This window comes from Armigeres subalbatus, chromosome 1 (genome assembly GCF_024139115.2).
Source record: "Armigeres subalbatus isolate Guangzhou_Male chromosome 1, GZ_Asu_2, whole genome shotgun sequence".
NCBI classification, from domain to species: Eukaryota; Metazoa; Arthropoda; class Insecta; order Diptera; family Culicidae; genus Armigeres; species Armigeres subalbatus.
In genome coordinates, this window is record NC_085139.1 from 75,920,180 (window position 1) to 75,942,273 (window position 22,094).

The 22,094-nt window shown below is 40.0% G+C and overlaps 2 protein-coding genes across 2 annotated transcripts in view; one reads left to right on the forward strand and one right to left on the reverse strand.

Moving 5' to 3' along the window:
- LOC134227304 (D(3) dopamine receptor-like) overlaps positions 1 to 22,094 on the forward strand; it is a 304,852-nt gene that overhangs the window by 114,438 nt on the left and 168,320 nt on the right. The gene's annotated exons all lie outside the window — the stretch shown is intronic.
- The window catches only part of LOC134227322 (uncharacterized), a 275,985-nt gene that overhangs the window by 62,138 nt on the left and 191,753 nt on the right, over positions 1 to 22,094 (reverse strand). The window lies entirely within an intron of this gene.

Genomic DNA, 22,094 nt, shown 5'->3' on the forward strand with positions numbered 1-22,094 from the left:
CTATGGGGTCTGCCTAGGATGTGGTGGGGTTCGACAGTGGGCTCTGTTGAACTTCTATAAAAAGCTGCATGTGTCCCCAAGCAGGCCCTATCAAAGCGACCGTGTGCCGCTCAAAGCACACTAGCCTAGTCCTGGTGTTGGGTGGGACTTTAAACAAATTTGACCCGACTGATCGAGCGTCTGTCCACCAAGGAGGTGCGGCTCCAACAGCGTCTGTTCTGGCATCCAGCGGCTGAGTATGAAATGCTATTCCCCGGAAGCTATACCTAAGATGGCAGCCCCATCCCGGTGGATAGGGAACCTTGGGCCAACAACCTACTGTTCCCGAAACATCAATTTGTTCGAGAATCCGATAATGAAAGAATACGGACTGATTTTACGGCGACGACTCTTAGCGCGAAACAACGGACACGAATAGGAACATGGAACGTTTTAACCCTAGCCCAGCAGGGTAAATTGGCACAACTTGCCAATGAGGCACGCCGCATGAAGCTTGAGATCCTGGGACTGAGTGAAGTCCGTTGGCCAAACTTTGGAGAACACAGAACGCCGTCGGGACAAGTTCTGCTATACTCTGGTTTACGAGGTGAACACGCTCCCCGGGATCGCGGAGTTGGCTTCCTACTAAGCGCTCAGGCACACTCTGCGCTTATGAAGTGGGAACCTATAAGTGAAAGGATAATCGTTGCCAGATTTAGAACACGGGTCCGAAACCTTACTATAATCCAATGTTATGCGCCAACCGATGCTGCCGATCTGCAAGACAAAGAGAACTTCTACAGTCAACTCAATGCCGTCGTAGATAGAATTCCGAAGGGTGACATCAAGATCTGTTTGGGCGACTTCAATGCGAAGATCGGAACCGACAACTCGAACCATGAGCGCATTATGGGACGCCATGGTCTCGGAGAAATGAGCGAAAACGGAGAGCTGTTCGCAGAATTTTGTGGTAATAAAGACATGGTGATCGGGGGATCGCTCTTCCCTCATCGACCGGTTCACAAGGTCACGTGGGTCTCCCGTGACGGCTTTACAGAAAATCAAATCGACCACATCTGCATCAGCCGAAAATGGAAACGGAGCCTTCTTGATGTACGGAATAAACGTAGTGCCGATATCGCGTCTGATCATCACCTCCTCATCGGCGAAATACGCCTGCGCATTGCGCGGATTCGTCGGCAGGAGGAAAGAGTTGGACGACGATTCAACACACGCTGACTGGAAGATGCCACGGTGAAACGGTCCTTCGTTGAAGAACTGGAGACGCGTGCTGCAGATATTCCGGAAGGTGGCAGCGTGGAAGACCAATGGACCGCCATCAAGAATGCCTTCATCGCCACCAGCGAGAACAATCTGGGTGAACTACGCACCCAGAGAAAACAATGGATCACCGATGAGACCTGGAGGAAGATAGAGGAGCGAAGAGAAGCCAAAGCCGCGATAGAGCGATCGAAAACCAGAGGAGCCAAAGTCTTAGCCCGTCAACGATACACGGCTCTTGAGAAGGAAGTAAAACGCTCATGTCGACGGGACAAGCGAGCGTGGGCAGACTCTCTGGCCGACGAAGGAGAGAGACGCCGCAACCGGGGACATTCGCCTCCTCTACGATATCTCACGACGCTTAAGCGGGGCGAAGATGAATGCAACGATGCCTGTGAAAGACGCGAATGATCAGTTATTGACCGACCCAACTGACCAGCTGAAACGCTGGTTCGAGCACTTCGAACAACTTTTTCAAGTGCCAACCAGGCCATCACCACCTCGGCATGATCTGCCTAGGATCCGACGTATAACACGCGTCAATACCGAAGCTCCATCACTGCTAGAGATTCAAACAGCCATCCAAAGCATGAAATCGAATAAAGCCCCAGGGGTCGACCGCATATCAGCCGAGATGCTCAAAGCTGACCCCATGCCATCCGCTCAACTACTGCATCGTTTATTTCGTAATATCTGGGACACCGCAACTTTCCCGGTCGACTGGGATGCAAGGTATCTTAGTGAAAGTGCCCAAAAAGGGTGACCTGACTGTATGCGATAACTGGCGAGGCATTATGTTGCTGTGTACCGTTCTCAAAGTTCTGTGCAAAATTAATCTAGCCCGGATACAGGAGAAGATCGATGCGACTCTCCGGCGGCAGCAAGCCGGATTCCGTGCCGGAAGATCCTGTGTGGACCATATTGTCACGCTCCGCATCATTTTGGAGCAGGTCAACGAATTCCAAGAGTCCCTTTACTTGGTATTCATTGACTACGAAAAAGCTTTCGACCGTCTCAATCACGAGAATATGTGAGGCGCCCTGAGACGCAAGGGGGTTCCTGAGAAAATCGTCGGCCTCATCGAAGCACAGTACGAGGCCTTTTCGTGTAGAGTGCTGCACAATGGGGTCCTGTCCGACCCTATCCGGGTCGTAGCTGGTGTGAGGCAAGGATGTATTCTATCACCGTTACTGTTCCTCATCGTAATCGATGAGATTCTGGTAGATGCGATTGACCGTGAACCAAACCGCGGGCTGTTATGGCAGCCTATAACCATGGAGCACCTAAACGACTTCAAATTGGCGGATGACGTTGCACTACTCGCGCAACGGCGCTCTGATATGCAGAGTAAGCTCAACGACCTTGCCGATCGCTCCTCCTCGGCAGGTTTAGTCATCAACGTCAACAAAACCAAATCGTTGGATGTAAACACGGTGACTCCTTCCAGTTTCACAGTAGCCGGGCAACCAGTGGAGAATGTTGAAAGCTTCCAATATCTTGGTAGCCAAATGGCGTCAGACGGCGGTACCAAGATCGACATAGGCGCACGGATCAAGAAAGCAAGGGCTGCCTTTGCGAGTTTAAGAAATATCTGGAAAAACAGGCAGATAAGTGAACGCACCAAAATACGAATTTTCAACTCTAACGTGAAATCTGTGCTGTCATAGGCTAGCGAAACAAGGTGTGTATCAGTGGAGAACACTCAACGGCTGCAGGTGTTCATCAACAGATGCCTGCGGTATATAATTCGGGCCTGGTGGCCTCACAACTGGATCTCAAACAACGAGCTTCATCGTCGTTATCACCAGAGGCCGATAGCAACAGAAATTCAGGATCGCAAGTGGGGAAGCCTCAGTAAAGAAATGAAAGAAGTCGACCGAAACCTAACCTGGCAACAGGTTAAAGCGATAGCTGGGCAAGGCTCAGGATGGAGATCTTTCAAGTCGGCCCTTTGCACTACCGGAGGTGTACAGGATTTATAAGTAAGTAAAGTAATAAAAATTAAGCTACTTACCATTTCCATTTCTTTGACAATTATGAGTGACGTATTAGCCAATACTACGTGTAAAATGAATCGTAGATCATTTTCTTGGTTCACCTCATGTGAGGATAGTATTGACGCAATATGTTTAATTTAATACTAAATGTTTACATACGTACATTGTGACTGCCATGTCTTTTGTGTGCCATGCTAAACATCAAACAGAAAATCAGGCTACTATGAATATTGTTCTTAGTAGCCTGGTTTTCTGTTTTATATGTAGCGTTAAAAGTGCGTTACTTTTGAAGTATAGTCTTTGTTACAAGCCTACCTTGTTTTGATTACATTTTTTCCGGTATCGCCAGGAGAAAGCTTAGATGACCGGTGGTAAGTTACTGAAATGTTTTATTACTATATCCCGTTAAAAGGAGCTCCATCAGGTGTGAAAATCTCAGTGGTTTGCATTAAAATTCTAAATGTTATGGAAGGCAAGTGATAGGAAAAAGAGCATTTCTGGAACGCAGCAAATTTGGCTGAATAGGTTTTAAACATTAGAATAAATTTCAAAACGGAAAACTTCATGCACGAGATCAGAGTTGTAAAAAAGGTGTGGGTGGGGGTTGAAAATTGTCTTTTTTGGAGTTATAAAATTTGAAAATAAACTATGCTACGTAAAAAAACATACGCTCTGTCAACCAGCCTACTTTGATCAACCTAACGTTTCTTTCCTTACGGAAATCGGTTTTCTTTGATTTTTGATAGATAGATAGATACTTTGTATCTTTTTGCTGAAGACCCATGGACCTATCTTGTTTATTTATCAAGTTTTTCGATGAAAAATATTTTTATTTTCAAAATCAAATAAAACGCTTTAAACAAAAAACGATCTCTCATTTTTCCAACCATTATCGAGAAAAATGGAGGGATCGATCCGGTTTTAATTATGACATGAGTGTGGTACAATATCAAAGGAAAAAGTAACAAATCAATCGATTTTTTTTTATTTACATTTTTTATCACGCTCTTTTCAAAATAAGCCTCCGACCGCGACAGATTCATCGACATCATGGAATTAGCCACCTGGCTCGATAAAAAAAAAATCTGCTAGGCGCCTCGAACCGTAGACCTCTTGCTCTGCAGGCCCTGGCACTACCACATAGCCCACTCTAGATCCATACCAGCGAGTTGAGCATACTTGATGACATTGCTCATAAATCATAGGCAACTTTGATTTAGAATGGAGAGAATGGTCTTGCCTGACTACCCTATTCAAATGTTGAGTATTTCATAATAACTGAATAAAGTGATGTATGAACGGAACTTCCGCAACATGATAGATGGATGGAAATGAACGGAAAAATTGAATTGGGCACTTATTGAAAACTTATACTACAACCAGAAGCGCCTAAAATAATTTTTATGGTTTTTATGCATTTTTTTCAGCTAAATCTACTAAAAAGTCAAAAGCTCTCTAAAGATCCTAGTATCAACGACAAAGTGGTAGATAATAGTCTAAAGAAGCTATTAACGACCAAATGCTCCTAATACGTGGAGTAAAATTGATCCATTCAGGCGACATTCCTATGAAAAGGTCTGAAAAATCACAAAATCACAAATCTCGTTTGATGCATCTCTAAATCTCCATGGATTAGGCTGAAAATGGGCAAGGAGACTCCATTTGAGATACTCATTGAAATAGAGGGGTGGCACTTTGAATCTGGAATACTTTTGAAAATGGTGAACAGTTCTAGAATATGTATCTTCTGTGGTACAACGAATACACTAGGCTCAGGGAGTCGAACATGATTCCCACACGAAACCTCCAAACCGGACCAAGAATCGAAATCGCTATCTCCTCCGGATTGGCTATTCATTCATTTCATTTCATTTATTTAGTTTACATCTAAACAGATAACACTGAATCAACAATTTGACGCCATACTACACGGTTCGAGGCCGCATCTCTCCATCCTCGGATACGCCCCACGCTCGCCAAGTCGTTTTGCACCTGGTCTGCCCATCTCGCTCGCTGCGCTCCACGCCGTCTCGTCTCGTCTCCGGATTGGCTATTCACACCTTTTCTCACAAGGCTAACTCGAGACCTTCAAATCCTGTATCAAGTTCAATACTCTCCAACCGTGGAGACCGAAAACAGCGCAGCACGGTATATTCTATGTGGTGACATCCAACAACTCTGCCCGTTAAGAACTATTTGTTCCTTTTAACGCTATTTGTTTCCCCTAACCTAACTGCATTTTGTTAGTGCATGTTTTATCTTGTTTCGGATAGCGGAACGATCGTGCGATCTGCCGAAATATTGTGTTCTGCATTGTGCGACCGGTAAGAAAGTTAATCAGTTCAGTGCGTGTTTTTTTTTTCGGAGTAGCTATCAAGCAAGCGTTGAGCAGTGCGTGTTTAAGTCGTCGCGAAGTAATAAAGATATCGAATCAGTCTTCGGTAAAATACGTAAGACACGTGTTGCTTTTACGTTTTTGTATCATCGTCGTTCAAATGAAATAATTAGTCGCTTACCAAGGCGATTTCCAATATATTTCCTTCCCAACTAACATACTATTCCTTTCCAGTACGCTCATGGAGATGCAGAGGATTCCTCGGTCTCTTGTAGCAATGAGTGTCAAACTAATTTTCCTCCCCTTATACTAATTGACTGTGAGGGCGTGGCCTGCATCGTTATTGGTCTTGAATGAAAGAAACTCCGAAGCATGTACAGTGAGTATAGCTTTCTAGCCCCGAGAAACTATTCAATTGGTGAGCTGTGCATTATTTGTTGTTTCTCGACCAATCACGACTAGCAACTACGATGGGTATAGTCAATCAAGCTAAGCTAAGCCTTACCTAACTACATTTTGTTTGTGAAGGAATATGCTCTGTCATTATTAACCTTTTGTCTGTGCTCTGGGGTCAATATGACCCCAGGCCAATTTGAGTGGCTGCCATTTTTTCAGTTTTCAACCGATTCTCCTAATTTTTGGTAGTTTGGTAGAACTCGCCGAGATCTGTCTCCTAGGTGCAAATTCGCTTGAAAAATCTTGAAAATATGCGCTACAGCGTACTTTTTTCAAAAAACTTACGTTGTCTGTGCTCTGGGGTCAAATTGACCCCAAATTGAAATAGCTATAACTTTTTTAATGTTTGGCCAATTTTGGATTTTTGGGGCTGTTTCGAAAGATAATTTAATCATCTTTCAGGTCGTTACCAAAGATTGACTATAGGTGGGCGGGTACATCGCGGGGAAGGGTTTTCGTAAAAAAGGGTAAAAAACAGTGATTTTTCATGCTTATTTTACTTATATCTGAAAATACTACCCATTTTGAACTGTATCCTTTCAAAAATGTTATGCAGGAAGGCCTGTACTTTGACATGAGGCATTGACTAGTTTAGAGCTTGGTCGCTAGGTGGCGGTATATTTGAATTCATTATTTTATACTACTCAAGTAATTCCGATATATGGAATTTTCCTCATTGTAAATATTCTTATCGCACAAATTTGAAATTTGTAAAGATAACGTCTTTAACAAAGTTCGTCTGGTGGGAATGGGCTGTCATGTGATGGAATAAATATTTAGGAAATTTACAAATAGGCGGCGCTAGTGTATTTGCAATATTCTTGCATATATGAAATATTGCTTTGGCTTGTGATCCCTCATACTTACACCCAAGTTGTATTCGCCAACACTGTTCAAGATGTCTAGCACTACAAAGCGGTGCTCAATATAATGAGCACTTCTTCCAATTTTTAAATGTGTGCGATAAGAATATTTGCACTGAGGAGAACTCTATATATCGAAATATCTTGAGTAGTCTAAAATAATGAATTCAAATATACCACACCCTGGCGGCCGAGTTCTAAACTTATCAACGCCTCATGTCAAAGCACATGCCTTCCTGCATAACTTTTTTTAAAAAAGGTGCAGTTCAAAATGGGTAGGATTTTCGGATATAAGTAAAATAATCATGAAAAATCACTGTTTTTGTACCCTTCTTCACTAAAACCCCTCCCCGCGATGTACCCGCCCACCTATAGTCAATCTTTGGTAACGACCTGAAAGATGATTAAATTATCTTTCGAAACAGCCCCAAAAATCCAAAATTGGCCAAACATTGTAAAAGTTATAGCTATTTTAATTTGGGGTCAATTTGACCCCAGAGCACAGACAACGTAAGTTTTTTTGAACACAGACAGAAGGTTAAAAACACCGTTGATAATAATGTTAAATGAAACAGCTTGAAAATATTTTTCTGATAGATAAATGAAAAGTTGCCATCATCACACTGATTGCAAAAATTGGTAGCAAGTATGAACCGAATCAAAGTTTACATCTGACTGATGTCTAACAAACTGTAAATATATTGACTTCACAACGTTCTGACTCAGCTGTAAATGAGTAAATAAACTTTAAAAACCACGTTCCCTTGCTTATTCTTATATCGAACATACGATAGGATACACCCAACTAGTTTTAACGATTTGATGATCTTTTTAGATTAACAAACACTAAAGCATATGCTGCGTTAGATTTCTGTCGCCAATCAAAAACGACTCCATCGACATTCCTGCACTCAAAGAGCCGCCTAAGCCTAATGTATTGTGGAACGCCGTATGTGTGTGGCCCTTACATCATGTAACGTAGTTCACAGGGGTTGACATCATGTCAATGACATGGCTGAACGCATTTCATCAGATATGCCCTCCTTGGAGTGGTCCCATGAACCTATCGAATTATGCCAGCTGCTGCACATTGATATGCTCAAAGTCAAAGGCGCTCAATCGGAATTAGAGCTTGTTATTGGTCACCTAGAAAATAGCAATCACTTTTCTTCCTTGCAACACATATTATGATTTACGCTCCATTACGTAAAATTTATGACGTAAATTTATTTTGATTCAATAATGCCCGAATATAACAACCACGTTCTTAAAAATGTATCTTACGTAATTCGGTGTTTTTCGAACGAGTGCGAGTTCGAAATGCACTAAATGCGTTGTTTTGTTAAACTATTTATAACTGATGATAAAGAGAGTGAAAGCACTTTTCTTCTAAAATATTGTCATTGAATAATTTAAATTTGTCCTGAAGAATATCCAGATTTCAAGTAATTGGCAGAGAAACAACAAATATGCAAAACTCACTAATTAAATAGTCTTCTTGGGATTAGAAAGCTATTCTCATTGTACTTTAGGGAATTTCAACAACGGGTAGTCCTCAAAAGTTTTTTCTCTTCAAAAAAAGTCACCATGTAAAATTTTAGCTCAATCATTACCTTCATTAAGGGTTTGACCAAAGCGGGCAAAGTTTGACGTTTTTGAAACACAGTACATGGAAAATTGAATCTATGACAAAATGTCGAAAGGAAAAAAGGTCGAAAAGACAAAACGTCGAAAGGGACAAAAGGTCTAAAGGACAAAAGGTCGAAAAGTACAAAATGTCGAAAAGGACAAAAGGTCGAAAAGGACAAAAGGACGAAAGGGACAAAAGGTCGATCAAGAACAAGTTGGGTGTATTCCGAAAGAATTTATGAAATGCATTTAACTTCAAGTAGAAATAACACACTCATCACATCAATCAAAGTTGAAGAATGAGCAATTTTCAAAGAAGGAGTAATTACTATGAAACAATATTATGAATATCTAGATAGTTCTGTTAGCATAGCATAGCATAGCATATCTGACCGCACACTATCCTGGGTTGGCTGTCGATAGGGACGTTAGATGCGCCAGAAAAACAGCCTGGGGCTTGGCATGTTTTTCATTCAACGATCCCTTTGTTCAACACCTGGCCAGGTCCTTACGATCAGTGGGGAGTTGGGTGGAAAGTGTTGATTAGATACCTACTTAAGAAGATGCGGAGAACTCGCGCGACCTTCATATGTATCTGGAGTTGGAATTTGGATGGGTTATTAAGGGGTGCTTTTCTTGGCGAAAAAGCGTATATATTATATTTTTATTGGTATTGATATTGTAAAAGGTGATATTTTGTTCTTGAATGTAATATGAATGAATAGATTTTGGCAAAACAATTCCATTGATTTTGTAAATAAAAATATCAAAATATGATAATATGGATATATGAAAATATAAATCATGAATATATGGAAATATGTTATATAACTGAAATATGAAATATAAGAAGTAAACATTGAAACAAGCAAAATTATGAGAATATAACACATGAAAGCATAAGAATAAGAAAGTGTGAAATATGGAAATAACTTCACACTTCCACACTATTATATTCACATGCTATAAAAATTAAAATATGAGAAAACGAAAGTATGAAAATATAAATGTATATGAAAAAATAATATATGAAAATAAAAATATATGAAAATAAATATATATGAAAATATAAATAAATGAAAACATAAACGTATAAAAATATGAACGCACGAAGAAACGAAAATATGAAAACAAGATAAAATGGAAATATAAAAATTTGAACATAGGAAGATATGAATAAATGATAAAATGAGAACGTGATAGTATGAATACATATTTGTAAAATATATAAATACAAATATGAAAATAGATAAGTCAAAAATATAGTTCCTTATCAGCCGTGTATGGCAGCATAAAAATACAACATAATGAAATTATGAAAGCATAAAAATTACGGAACATTTATCAGTTACCATTGCTAAGGCCAATGCTATGCTCTCAAATCATTATATTGTGCATTAATTCGGAGCATACTAGAATATGGAGTGCAAATCTGGGCTCCGTATCATTCCGTTCACATTGAACACATCGAGAGAATTTTAAAAACGCTTTATCAACTACGCCTTGCGCCGCTTACCATGGAACGATCCATCAAACCTGCCTCCATACCGAAATCGTTGTGCTTTGATTGACTAACAACCAATGGCAGACGAGTGATGCTTCAGAGGATGTTTATTTTCGACGTCATAACGTGCAACATCGACTGCCGTTACAACCTGGAGAATGTTCGATTTCATGCACCGTCTCGTCAACTCAGGAATCGTCAACTGTTATGGATCCGTGGCCACTGCACACACTACGGTCAAAATAATTCATTGGACTTTATGCTGCAGACTATTCAACGAAGTGTGTTGTTTTTTCGACTTTATTGTTACCAAATTAGTTTTTAAAAATAGGATTAAGTCAAACAATCAGTCTGTGCAATTTATAAGTTGAAGACCATGTACAATAAATTAATATAAAAAAATTAAAAAATATATGGAGATAAAAAAATAGCAAAATTTGAAAATATGGGAGTATAAAAATATGACATTATGAAATTAATTAAATATAGAACATATAAATATGGAAAAGTGAGGAAATAAATATACGAAAATAAGAAATTATTCAAATTCCAAATTAATGAAAAATGAAAGTGGAGTAAAACTCATGTTTCTTTTAAAATTACTGTCCAGATTGCTATCAGAAATCAAGGTAGGTATAGTCCTTGATTTCAATCTAAGACAGAAATTACAAAAGCGTGAGGATTACTACTCCGTACTACGCCCATCTGTATCGCAACTAGGGGAGGGAAAGGAAATGTTGATGTGATACTGAAAGAGAGGCTCTTCCCTCAGCGACACCCTCATAAGTACCACGGAGTTGGATAATGGGAAGGTATTCGTTGGGTCAGGATTTGCCTGTAGCTGGCAATGTGGCCGTGGTAGATCTTACCCCGTAACACACCACGTAAAGGTGTCTACCCAGCGTTACGGGTATATGAATACAGCGATTCCACGGGAAAAGAATAGAGTTGAAAAAAAAAGTTGTCCAATTTTGCTCAAAATCGCTTGGTATGTTCTTCATCAAAAATAATTAGACCCGTATTGTTTTATTTTTTTATTAGGGTGACCATGTTCGATATAGGGTTACCAGAAAAATCGCTATTTTTCGATTTTTTTTTATTTTTAAGAAATCATAACTTTTGAACCACTGGATCGATTTGCAATATTTTTTTATGGATAGAAAGCTTATTACTTCTAGTTCTTACTAAAATTTTTGGAATGGTGTATTGGTGTACTCAAATTTGCTAAAATGGTCAAAATATTCGTTTTTTAAGATTTTTTAAATGTTGGACCGCAACGACTATATATTTTTATATTTTTTTATGAAAATTTAAATATTTTTACATAACATATCATAAAATTAGAAATGTTCATCGAGCCGTTTTTAAGTTACATTTTTTTGAAAATTTCATGTTTTCTGCCCATACACACATGGAATGAACGTTATTCTCCACTATTTCAAATAGCTCAAATTAAATCAAAAGTATGAAAATGTTATTCAAGAGTGTTTGTTTGGTCTCGTTTATTAGAAGAATTTACGAATCGCAATAGTTGAAAATAATTCAATCGGAATAGTCTGGTGTTGTTATTGATGACTTCATTCTCCAAAATCGGCAAAGCAATATGTCGTTTTTCAAAAAGGTTGGTTTTCAGCAATCCATACAATAGGTTACCTGCTTTGTTTATATTTTTTCAATATTTTTGATGCAGGTAATTCATTGTATTTTCTTTTTTGATTATGATTCATCTGTCTCCTTTTCCTTGTTCACTCTACCTAAATGATACCCAAAGGGACTATTTAAAGTGGTCTATAAGATAAAGTATATGTCAGTCAAGAAAATCAGTGAAATTGTCCAGTTGCCTTACTGAAGAAACGCTTAATACAGTGAAGCACGAATGCTCAAATTGCCATGTTTGGAGTAATTGTTACAGGAAACTTACTCCTAAACTGTATGATTATGCAGCGGAAAGGAGAATAAAATTGGATAAAAGCTGTTCCTACATTTGTAATACCTGCTATTGCCGACTTTATCACATTATCAAGAAAGGAAACGAGCCAGCAGCTCCAAGTGCAGTTAATATAGAATGTGAAAATCAAGAACTCACCGTTTCTGAACCATCGAAACTTGATGATCTCGCCGTTGCTGGACCATCAGGCACCAATAATTTCGCCGTGGCGGGACCAGAGTGCCTAGAGTGAACAATTTCGCCGCACCAGCAAACATCAATAATGGTGGTTTCGAAATAATCGATCCCAATGCCGCTGGATCATCGGAAATTGACGCTGTTCCTAGTGTTGGTAAGTAGAATAATCTCTTCTTTTTGTTCATTCAGACATCATGATTTGCTACGTCATACTAGTTGTACTCGATTATTCAGAAAGTTGAAAAAACATCAGTTCCGTATAATCTTACCTAATCCGACCTAGTAGCTCAATTTGTAGAGCAGTTGCCTATCATGCAACAAAATAGAATTATCGAATACAATATGTATTACATTATATGAAGAAACATGCTCCTAACTAATAGTTATTTTTCCATCTTGTTTTCAGAATCTTTGTTTTCTTTGGAATCAACGAGTGCTGAATCAATTGGTAGCGCTGGTGCCCAGAAACCCGGAGACGGTCAGGAAATTCTTCAACAAATGAAGGCAAAATTTGATGAAATATCTGACAGAAACGATCGATATAAGATTCTTTCCCTTCCCAAATCCTGGACTGCATACAAAATGATGCAAGAATTCGGTGTTTCGCAACGAACTGCTCAACGTGCAAAGAAATTACAGATTGAAAAAGGTTTTATGAGCACACCGGAGACCAGAGTAAATATGTTGTCTTTGAGCGATGATACTCTAACTGTAGTTAGGGACTTTTATAATAGTGACGAGGTAAGCAGAGCATGTCCTGGGAAAAGGGATTTCGTTATTGAAAATATGGCAGGAGAAAAAGTGCATGTACAGCGCAGGTTACTTTTATGTAACCTTCGTGAAATTTATTCAATTTTCAAAGAGCAATATTTTACTTTTAAAATTGGATTTTCAATGTTTTCCAGCAGCTGCCCAAAAATTGTATTCTAGCTGGTTCAAGTGGAACGCATACTGTCTGCGTATGTATTTATCATCAGAATGTTGAATTAATGTTTAAAGCCCTTAAGGACAAGAAACTTATTCATAACCATTTAAAAACGTATCATGAATTGTTTTTTAAAATACTTTGTGAAAATCCTACAGAGAAATGTTGGTTGAAAACCTGTGATCATTGCCCGGGTACGCAGACACTGGAAAATGACCTGATGAATTTTCTTGAAAATGTCGATTCCTTAGAATTTAAACAATGGAAGCAAACAGATCGTTGTCATTTAAATTCAATGCGAATGGATGCAGAAGAGTATGTGGAAACATTTTTAGAAAAATTAAGCGAATTATCTCCGCATAATTTTATTGCAGAGCAACAAGGAAACTACTTAAAACAACTTAAAATTAATTTGGAAGCAACTGATTGCATTATAATTGCTGACTTCTCTGAAAATTACTCTTTTGTTATTCAGGACGCTATACAAGGTTTTCATTGGGCAAACGCTCAATGCACAATCCATCCTTTTGCCATATATTAGGGGAAACCGCCAAATGTTGAACGGCTAATTTGGTCGCCAATTGTTGAACTTCCATAAGAAATGCACGTGCGTTCAACAATAGGCGAAGAAATTAGCCGTTCAACATTTGGCGAATTACCCTATAAGTATGAAGCACGAAATTTAAAGTTTACAAGCTTCATAGCAATCGCAGAATTTACTAAACATAACCATGTTGCCGTTCGGCTGTTTATAACAAATTGTGTGAATTTCATTAAAAAAAAAGCTACCTTACCTGAAAAATATCCATTTTTTTTTATGGATCAGGCAGTCAATACAAAAATAAGATGACTGCTTTCAATTTGTGCCACATGTAAAAAGACTTCGGTCTTAAAGCAGAGTGGAACTTTTTTGCCACTTGCCATGGAAAAGGGCCTTGTGACGCTTTAGGAGGTGTTCTAAAGCGAAACGCTTCAAAAGCAAGTTTACAAGGCCATCATATTACAACTGCATACGAACTTTACTCTTGGGCTGTTTCTAAAGTAGATTCCAAAATATATTACGAGTTTTTCTCGGAAAAAGATTACAATGCAATGGAAAAGAAAATAAAGAACCGTTATACTCGTGTAAAACAAATCTCTGGGACACAATCGTTTCATTACTTTAAGCCACAAAATGAAAATTACATTATCGTGAAACGGTTTTCGTTTTCAGATGAAGAAAAGTGTGTTAAATTGTAAGAATTTTGCTATGTAATATTTTTTTGATGAATTATGAAAAATAAAAATAATCAAATTAAATGCTGAGTTTTAATTGAAGGTAATTAGAGAAAACCATTGCTTGTAGTCCAAAGCTTTGAGATTTGAGCTACCATTCCTCAATATAGCAGAGCTAAGATTCTCTCAGACACTCAGACTCAGTAAAAACTAGAAGTAATAAGTTTTCTATCCATAAAAAAAACATTGCAAATCGATACAGTGGTTCAAAAGTTTTTAAAATAAAAAAATTCGAAAAATAGCGATTTTTCTGGTAACCCTATATCGAACATGGTAACCCTAATAAAAAAAAATACGGGTCTAATTATTTTCGATGAAGAACATACCAAGCGATTTTGTGCAAAATTGGACAACTTTTTTATTCAACTCTATTCTTTTTCCGTGGAATCACTGAACCATTCCATGTGTGTATGGGCAGAAAACTTGAAATTTTCAAAAAAATGTAACTCAAAAACGGCTCGATGAACATTTCTAATTTTTCGATATGTTATGTAAAAATATTTGAATTTTCATAAAAAAATATAAAAATATATAGTCGTTGTGGTCCAACATTAAAAAATCTTAAAAAACGAATATTTTGACCATTTTAGCAAATTTGAGTACACCAATACACCAAACCAAAAATTTTAGTAAGAACTAGAAGTAATAAGCTTTCTATCCATAAAAAAATATTGCAAATCGATCCAGTGGTTCAAAAGTTATGATTTTTTAAAAATAAAAAAATCGAAAAATAGCGATTTTTCTGGTAACCCTATATCGAACATGGTCACCCTAATAAAAAAATAAAAAAATACGGGTCTAATTATTTTTGATGAAGAACATACCAAGCGATTTTGAGCAAAATTGGACAACTTTTTTTTTCAACTCTATTCTTTTCCCGTGGAATAGCTGAATATCTAGATAGTTCTGTTAGAGATAAAAAGATTGTTGATTTAGGAAATGAATAAAACTTGTATTGCAATAGATGAAAATCTAGGTTTTCTGAATGTCCTTTCGACCTTTTGATCTTATTGGTTTTTAGTTTCTTTCGACCGTTTTGTCCTTTTCGACCATTTGTCACTTCGACCTTTTGTCTTTCGACGTTTTGTCTTTCGACCTTTTGTCCTTCCGACCTTTTGTCCCTAACCGGGAAAAATTCGAAATCGATTTTTTCTTTGATTCCAAATGTCTTAGAAATGCATGAACCGTCGAGATCTGCAGCCGATTACATGTAAAAATCTCCTTGAAAAAGAATTCAGAAAGATTTTCAAGGTTCTCTTTTTTTTTGGAATTCCGACGCAAGTGTGGAAGAAACTTTTTGATAGATGAAGAAGAAAACGAGAATTTTAATTTCTAAAGATAGAAATTTTTGTTAGAGAGCTAAAGCTAAAGCTAAGCTAAAGCTAAGCTAAAGCTAAGCTAAAGCTAAGCTAAAGCTAAGCTAAAGCTAAGCTAAAGCTAAGCTAAAGCTAAGCTAAAGCTAAGCTAAAAGCTGGTGGGGTGAGCTGAGAGGCTGGTGGGCTAAAAGCTAGCTGGTAAAAGTGAGCTAAAGCTGGCTAAGGCTAGTGAGCTAGTGTGGGGCTGGAGAACAGCTGAGGCTGGAAGCTGGGAGTGAGAGCTGGGGTGGGAAGCTGAGGCTGGAAAAGGTGGGAGTGGAGTAACATGGGTGGGAGTGGGAGTGGGCTGGGAACAACAGGAACAGGGGTGGGAGCTGGGGTGGTGGGGTGAGGCTGGGGAGTGGGCTGGGAGCTGAGTGGGGTGGAGTGGTGGGAGCTGGTGGGGTGGGGCTGGAACAGGGAGTGGGTGGGAACAGGGAACAGGGTGGGCTGGGGCTGGGAGCTGGGGTGGGGGCTGGGGAACAGGGCTGGTGGGTGGAGTGGGGAACAGGGGGCTGGTGGGGAACAGGGCTGGGGCTGGGTGGGGCTGGGCAGGGAGCTGGAACAGGGCTGGGAACAGGTGAGGCTGGGCTGAGGCTGGGGTGAGGTGGGTGAACAGGGGGTGGGAACAGGGGCTGAGGCTGGAGTGGAGGCTGGGAGTGAGGTGGCTGGGAGTACAGGGTGAACAGGGCTGGAACAGGGTGGGAACAGGGGCTGGGGTGGAACTGGAACAGGTGGAACAGGTGGTGGGAGCTGGGAACAGGAACAGGTGGGAACAGGGGTGGAACAGGGAGAACAGGGTGGTGGGGTGAGACAGGTGGGAACAGGAACAGAACAGGTGGAACAGACAGGGGTGAACAGGGGTGAACAGGTGGGGAACAGGGGTGGGAACAGACAGGCTGGAACAGGAACAGGGTGGTGGAACAGGAACAGACAGGGCTGGGGAGCTGGGCTGGGGTGGAACAGTGGGGCTGGGGGGGTGGGTGGGCTGGGCTGAGTGGGGAGCTGGGGTGGAACAGGACAGGAACAGGGGGCTGGAGTGGGAACAGGTGGGGTGGAACAGGTGGAACAGGTGGAGTGGGGCTGGGAACAGGTGGAACAGGAACAGGGTGGGAACAGGGGTGGGGTGGGAACAGGGGGCTGGGAACAGGGCTGGTGGGGACAGGTGGTGGAACAGGAGAACAGTGGGGTGGGAACTGGGGTGGGAACAGGGGTGGGGTGGGAACAGACAGGAACAGGGCTGGAGCTGGAACAGGTGGGTGGGAACAGGAACAGGGTGGAACAGGTGGAACAGACAGGGTGGAACAGGGTGGGGTGGGAACAGTGAACAGGTGGGGCTGGGGTGGGAACAGGAACAGAACAGGTGGGTGGGGGCTGGGAACAGGGTGGGGCTGGAACAGCTGGAACAGGGAACAGCTAACAGGGGTGGAAGCTAAGCTAACAGGGGCTGGGTGGAACAGCTAAGCTAAAAGCTAAGCTAACTAAAGCTAAGCTAAAGCTAGCTTCAAAGCTAAACTAAAGCTAAGCTAAAAGCTAAGCTAAGCTAAGCTAAAGCTAAGCTAAAGCTAAGCTAAAGCTAAGCTAAAGCTAAGCTAAAGCTAAGCTAAAGCTAAGCTAAAGCTAAGCTAAAGCTAAGCTAAAGCTAAGCTAAAGCTAAGCTAAAGCTAAGCTAAAGCTAAGCTAAAGCTAAGCTAAAGCTAAGCTAAAGCTAAGCTACAGCTAAGCTACAGCTAAGCTAAAGCTAAGCTAAAAAATTGTCTTAAGAAAAAAAAAATATTTCACAGACAAATTTTTAAACCAGCCATATTGTATGCTGTGCCAATATGAACTAGTTGCTGCAATAACACAAAGAAGGCATTTCAGGGGATTCAAAATAAAACTTTGGAAATGATTCTGAAGTTGCCTCCAATGAACTTTATAGAATTTCTAATATTGAGATATTGCAACAAAGGTCCAATAAAATAATTTTCAATTTTAGATAAAAATTGTTGCAATCTTCTATCGCAACGATTAGCTCCTTGTAATTCATACATGGTTTAATTTAACCAGAAGAAAAATTCTAACTGCCAGAGGCAATTGAAATGTATTAATAAAAACTAAAAATGTAACATGGCAAATAAGGATGATTGTGCTAAGAAAACACGAAACACCTAGTCTAAGAGATGAATGCAGGTATTAGATAATTAGCAAATGAGATTAGTTTAAAAAAAACTTTCGTGCGGAATAGAAAAACTTAAGTTGAACTACGTACGTTAGCGGTTCAGAAACGCCACAACCTAGGACGAGAAATAGTATACGGTCACGAAAAGCCGTGCCCGGGACTTGTACGACCAGAACCTAATGAAACCACACTGCTACGTAATGGATGACTGCCAAGGATATGTGTGATGTTGCTGAGAACCTCCGGACAAAGAAGATGTCTAAGTTCGCCAAGAAGTTCTTCTTTTGACCAGAGATTTGTACTGTACTGTACTGTATTTGGAAGACTGAAAATTCGTCAATGTTGGTATCGAGTATTGTAATTCGACAAGCTCACAATCCTTTTTATTCTCGATCAGGGCTAGTAAAATAGTTAGAAACTCAGTGTGATATTTAACATTTAACCAAAATCAATTGGAAACATCAATCAAAATTCTGCCACCCCACAAACGTGTGAAAGTACATTCGGTCATGTTCCAGTCAAGACTCTTAAATCATATACCTTCGAAACAGACAGAAAGAACGTGTCGATTTTATTTCTCAGCCCACGCACGTTTTTATAGTCAACCGGCCAGACAATCCGATGAATGTTCTTGTGATTCGGCTGGAGCGTGTGAATGAGACTCTTCAAGGCCGTGTGGATAAGGCTCAAATACGATAAGTGGATGGACGTCTTCTACAGAGCCGCTTGGGTAGCGTTCCCAAATAGTAAATTCTTTTTGACTTTGTAAATCGCTGACTTCATCTGAAATCGGAATATAGCGGATCACATGTTCGATGCCTCTTATTTCGATGCAATTAATCACATTTCTTCAATGTACATTGATTCGCTTCCACAATTAACTGGCCGCAAGTCGTAGTATCGGACAAATTTAATCAGCTACTACTAATGACTAATGGTTTGTTTGTGGAATAGCAGCACCAGAAATGTTGGTTAAGCTCAGCTCCGCCCTATGCATTTGATGGTACACATATGGTCAGTGTGGTTTTACGTGATTATCGTGGATACAAATACTTTCATCAAGGAAAAAATAACCGCACTTCGGTGAAAACGTGGCCATAAATACACTCCCAGCCATTAAAGTGTTCCGGTGCTTCGGTTCAAACCGAAAACGTGTGGTGTGGGTGTTTTTGTTCCATTTGCAACCCAGCCAGCACGCATAATTTATGTTTTATTGCGTATTGCTACGGCACGATATCAGAGCTGAAATAACATCGCCGGAATAATCCATCCAGAGATGTACGGGCAGGACTGACTTCCTGCAGCCGTAGTTCTCCGATAGCGAATAAAAGAGTGATTGAAAGCTTAATGCTCTTAACGACTGAGATTCATTTTGGCCTTACAGCAACCATTTTCGCAATACGATTACGAGCTTAAAGTTTAAATTTCATCTTATATGTATTTATTGTAATCTACATTTTACGAACAAACAATTTTTCAATCGAATGGGTCTGCTGAAATAAAGTTGAGGGTAAGCCTATTATGTTTATGTTATATGTAACGGTCTTGGTTCATAAAGTATTCGATGTGGTTCGACAAATTATAAAAAATGTTAATGGATTTCAACTTTCAAGTTTCTTGTGCGGTTGACGCACCATGCGTCTCCATATTCAACTTGCTTCGAAAGCATTATGCAAAATTCAATTGGCTTTTCTCATTCAATTCACAATTACGCGTAATTCTATCATATAATGGCAAATTTGTCACTAAAGTGGTTCGTTATAATTGAAACTTCAGCCTTTCGGCTCAATTTATATCCCAAATAAAAGCCGTGTAAAATCATCCTCCGACATAATTTAGTTAGTGTGACGATTACAGACAATTAGGGTAAACTGGGGTAATATGCACCCCCGGGGCAAAACGACCTTTTGACTTTTTTAGCGGTGTTCCAGGAATATTTTCAAGAATGTTTACTACTGAGTTGGTAGTTCGAGATTCGAACTACATGCTCTGTAGTAAGTATTATTTAAAAACTGCCGAAAATGTACTCAAAAATGCAAAAGGGTCGTTTTGCCCCGGGGGTGCATATTACCCCAGTTTCCCCTAATATTAGCACGAAAATAAATCCCACCCGTTCTTTCGCTAGTCAGTCGGTTAACCATCGCTTACTAACAAACGATAGTGTGCAAGCGTATGATGGCCGATGAGGGTTTGTCCGTGCAGCGGATCCGTTTTAAAATCTGCCCGGTCATTTTATTGGATTAAAATAAATTTTGCCTGCACGAATCCAAGTCTCCACCTTCCGGGGTTGGGTTGGAAACGGGTAGAGCCACGTCATCACTACTGACTGACAAACGCAGGTTGTGACCTTTCCTCGTTTGGTTCAGGGGATAGCAGTTAACAATAAGTCAGCAGATATTGGAGGTCATTGAACTCTCATTGGAGCATATCAAAGTGCAAGAAACATTTTGGTTTTGTAATATTATTGAAAACCATTATTTGCCCTACAATACTTCTACTCTATAAAACAAGCACACGAATGTTCTGAGAAGGGGATTATTAAAAAAGTTCAATTTTTGATATCTTTCCAAAAATGTGAAATGTGTGGCTTTAAACGAACTGTTAGTAGACGATGGCCAGAATACCATTGAAAACGATTCGGGATCCATTTCAGTTGTTAGAGCAATTTGGAAATTCACTCTTACTTTTTTATAGCAATAATAAAGTAAGGATTCAGTTTGATGTCGACATCAACTATTTACTATTGCTGTTTACTTCCACTGTCATGCAAAACTTTACTCTTGACCAGTCTTACCATTCACTGGAATCCCTTATTCGGATAATCAACCTTTCCTCGCGTTGCCGAAGTGGATGAATCCAGATAACGCAGTCAACGCCCATTTTGGAAGTTTATAGTTGTTTGAGCTCGGATCGGTACGGTTTGCCATGTTGCACGAATAAAACGCTATATAGTCCTGGAGAGCTGGCACTAGACGGTAAATCGCCAATTCCGCCAAGGAGTCTCCGTGGCGAGTTGGGTATGAGGACGACAACGGTGACGAAGCTAGGAAAACAATTACACGCTGCAGGCAGTAAAGGTGATTAATTGCTTCCGATGAAGTAACTTGATGAAATTTCTGCTTTGCTTGGCCACGAACATGAGAGCAGATTGCGTACTGTTGTTGGGTTGAGAACAACCAAGATAAAGGAGGACTGCATTATGCTTGGAGCACAATAGATTACTTGAGAACGTTGGTGTGTTTGTGTGAGAAGTTGAAACGAAAATATCTGGTCATCAGATCGACGCGATTTAAACTTTTGTAGGACAAATTTTACAAATCAGAAACTGCATACCTCATTCACTATGTTTAAGTTTGTGTAATGTTTGGTTCTTTTTATTCTTTAATTATGGGAGTTTCAGCCTGAGGCTAACTCGTCTGATTCCGATAAAGGAAAAAATACATTTAATTACATACATCAATTAGTGTGGAGGCAAGCGGAGACATTAACAAAATAATTTTCACTGATTTTGTTTCAATAATTGCCGAATAGGGGGCATTTACCAAAGAATGTCAATTAAGACTTTCGCCAGGGTTTATCAAAGCAGGAGCAATTCAGTGGGATTGTCCATGAAACATAGAAAGTGCCATCGCGGTATTATCGATGTCGTGGTTTTCACGTAAATCCTTGAAAACAGGACGAATATTAAAGACATGGTTCACCGAGAGGAGACAATTACAGGTCTGGCATAATTGGTGATAGCTCCCACGTCCAAGTTGGTGGGAGAAGTTTGTATTCCCGTTCTGACCCTGAAGAGGACCACTCCGTGGCCCACTCATCAGCTATCTGGTCTTTGATCCAGATCTACGCATCTGGGCCGGTACCTCTCCCTGCAGATTAGAGATGGTCGGGTCTCGGGTTTTCAAGCCCGAAACCCGACCCGAACCCGAACCCGACGGGTTTGGGTTTGGGAAATTAGTAAAACGACGGGTTCGGGTCGGGTACGGGTTTGAGAATTCTATTATCGAATATTTTTTTATTCGTTCATGGTAAATTTGAGGATTTTTCGTTATTTGGGCCTACATCCTTTTTGATGTAAAGAGGAATATAAAATATCTAGTTTGAGTTTTCCGGCAATAAATAGTTCGGGCCCAGCTCGGGTTTAAATAGTTGAATAATTCGGGTTCGGGTCGGGTACGGGTTTGATAAGATTTTTTATTTCGGGTTCGG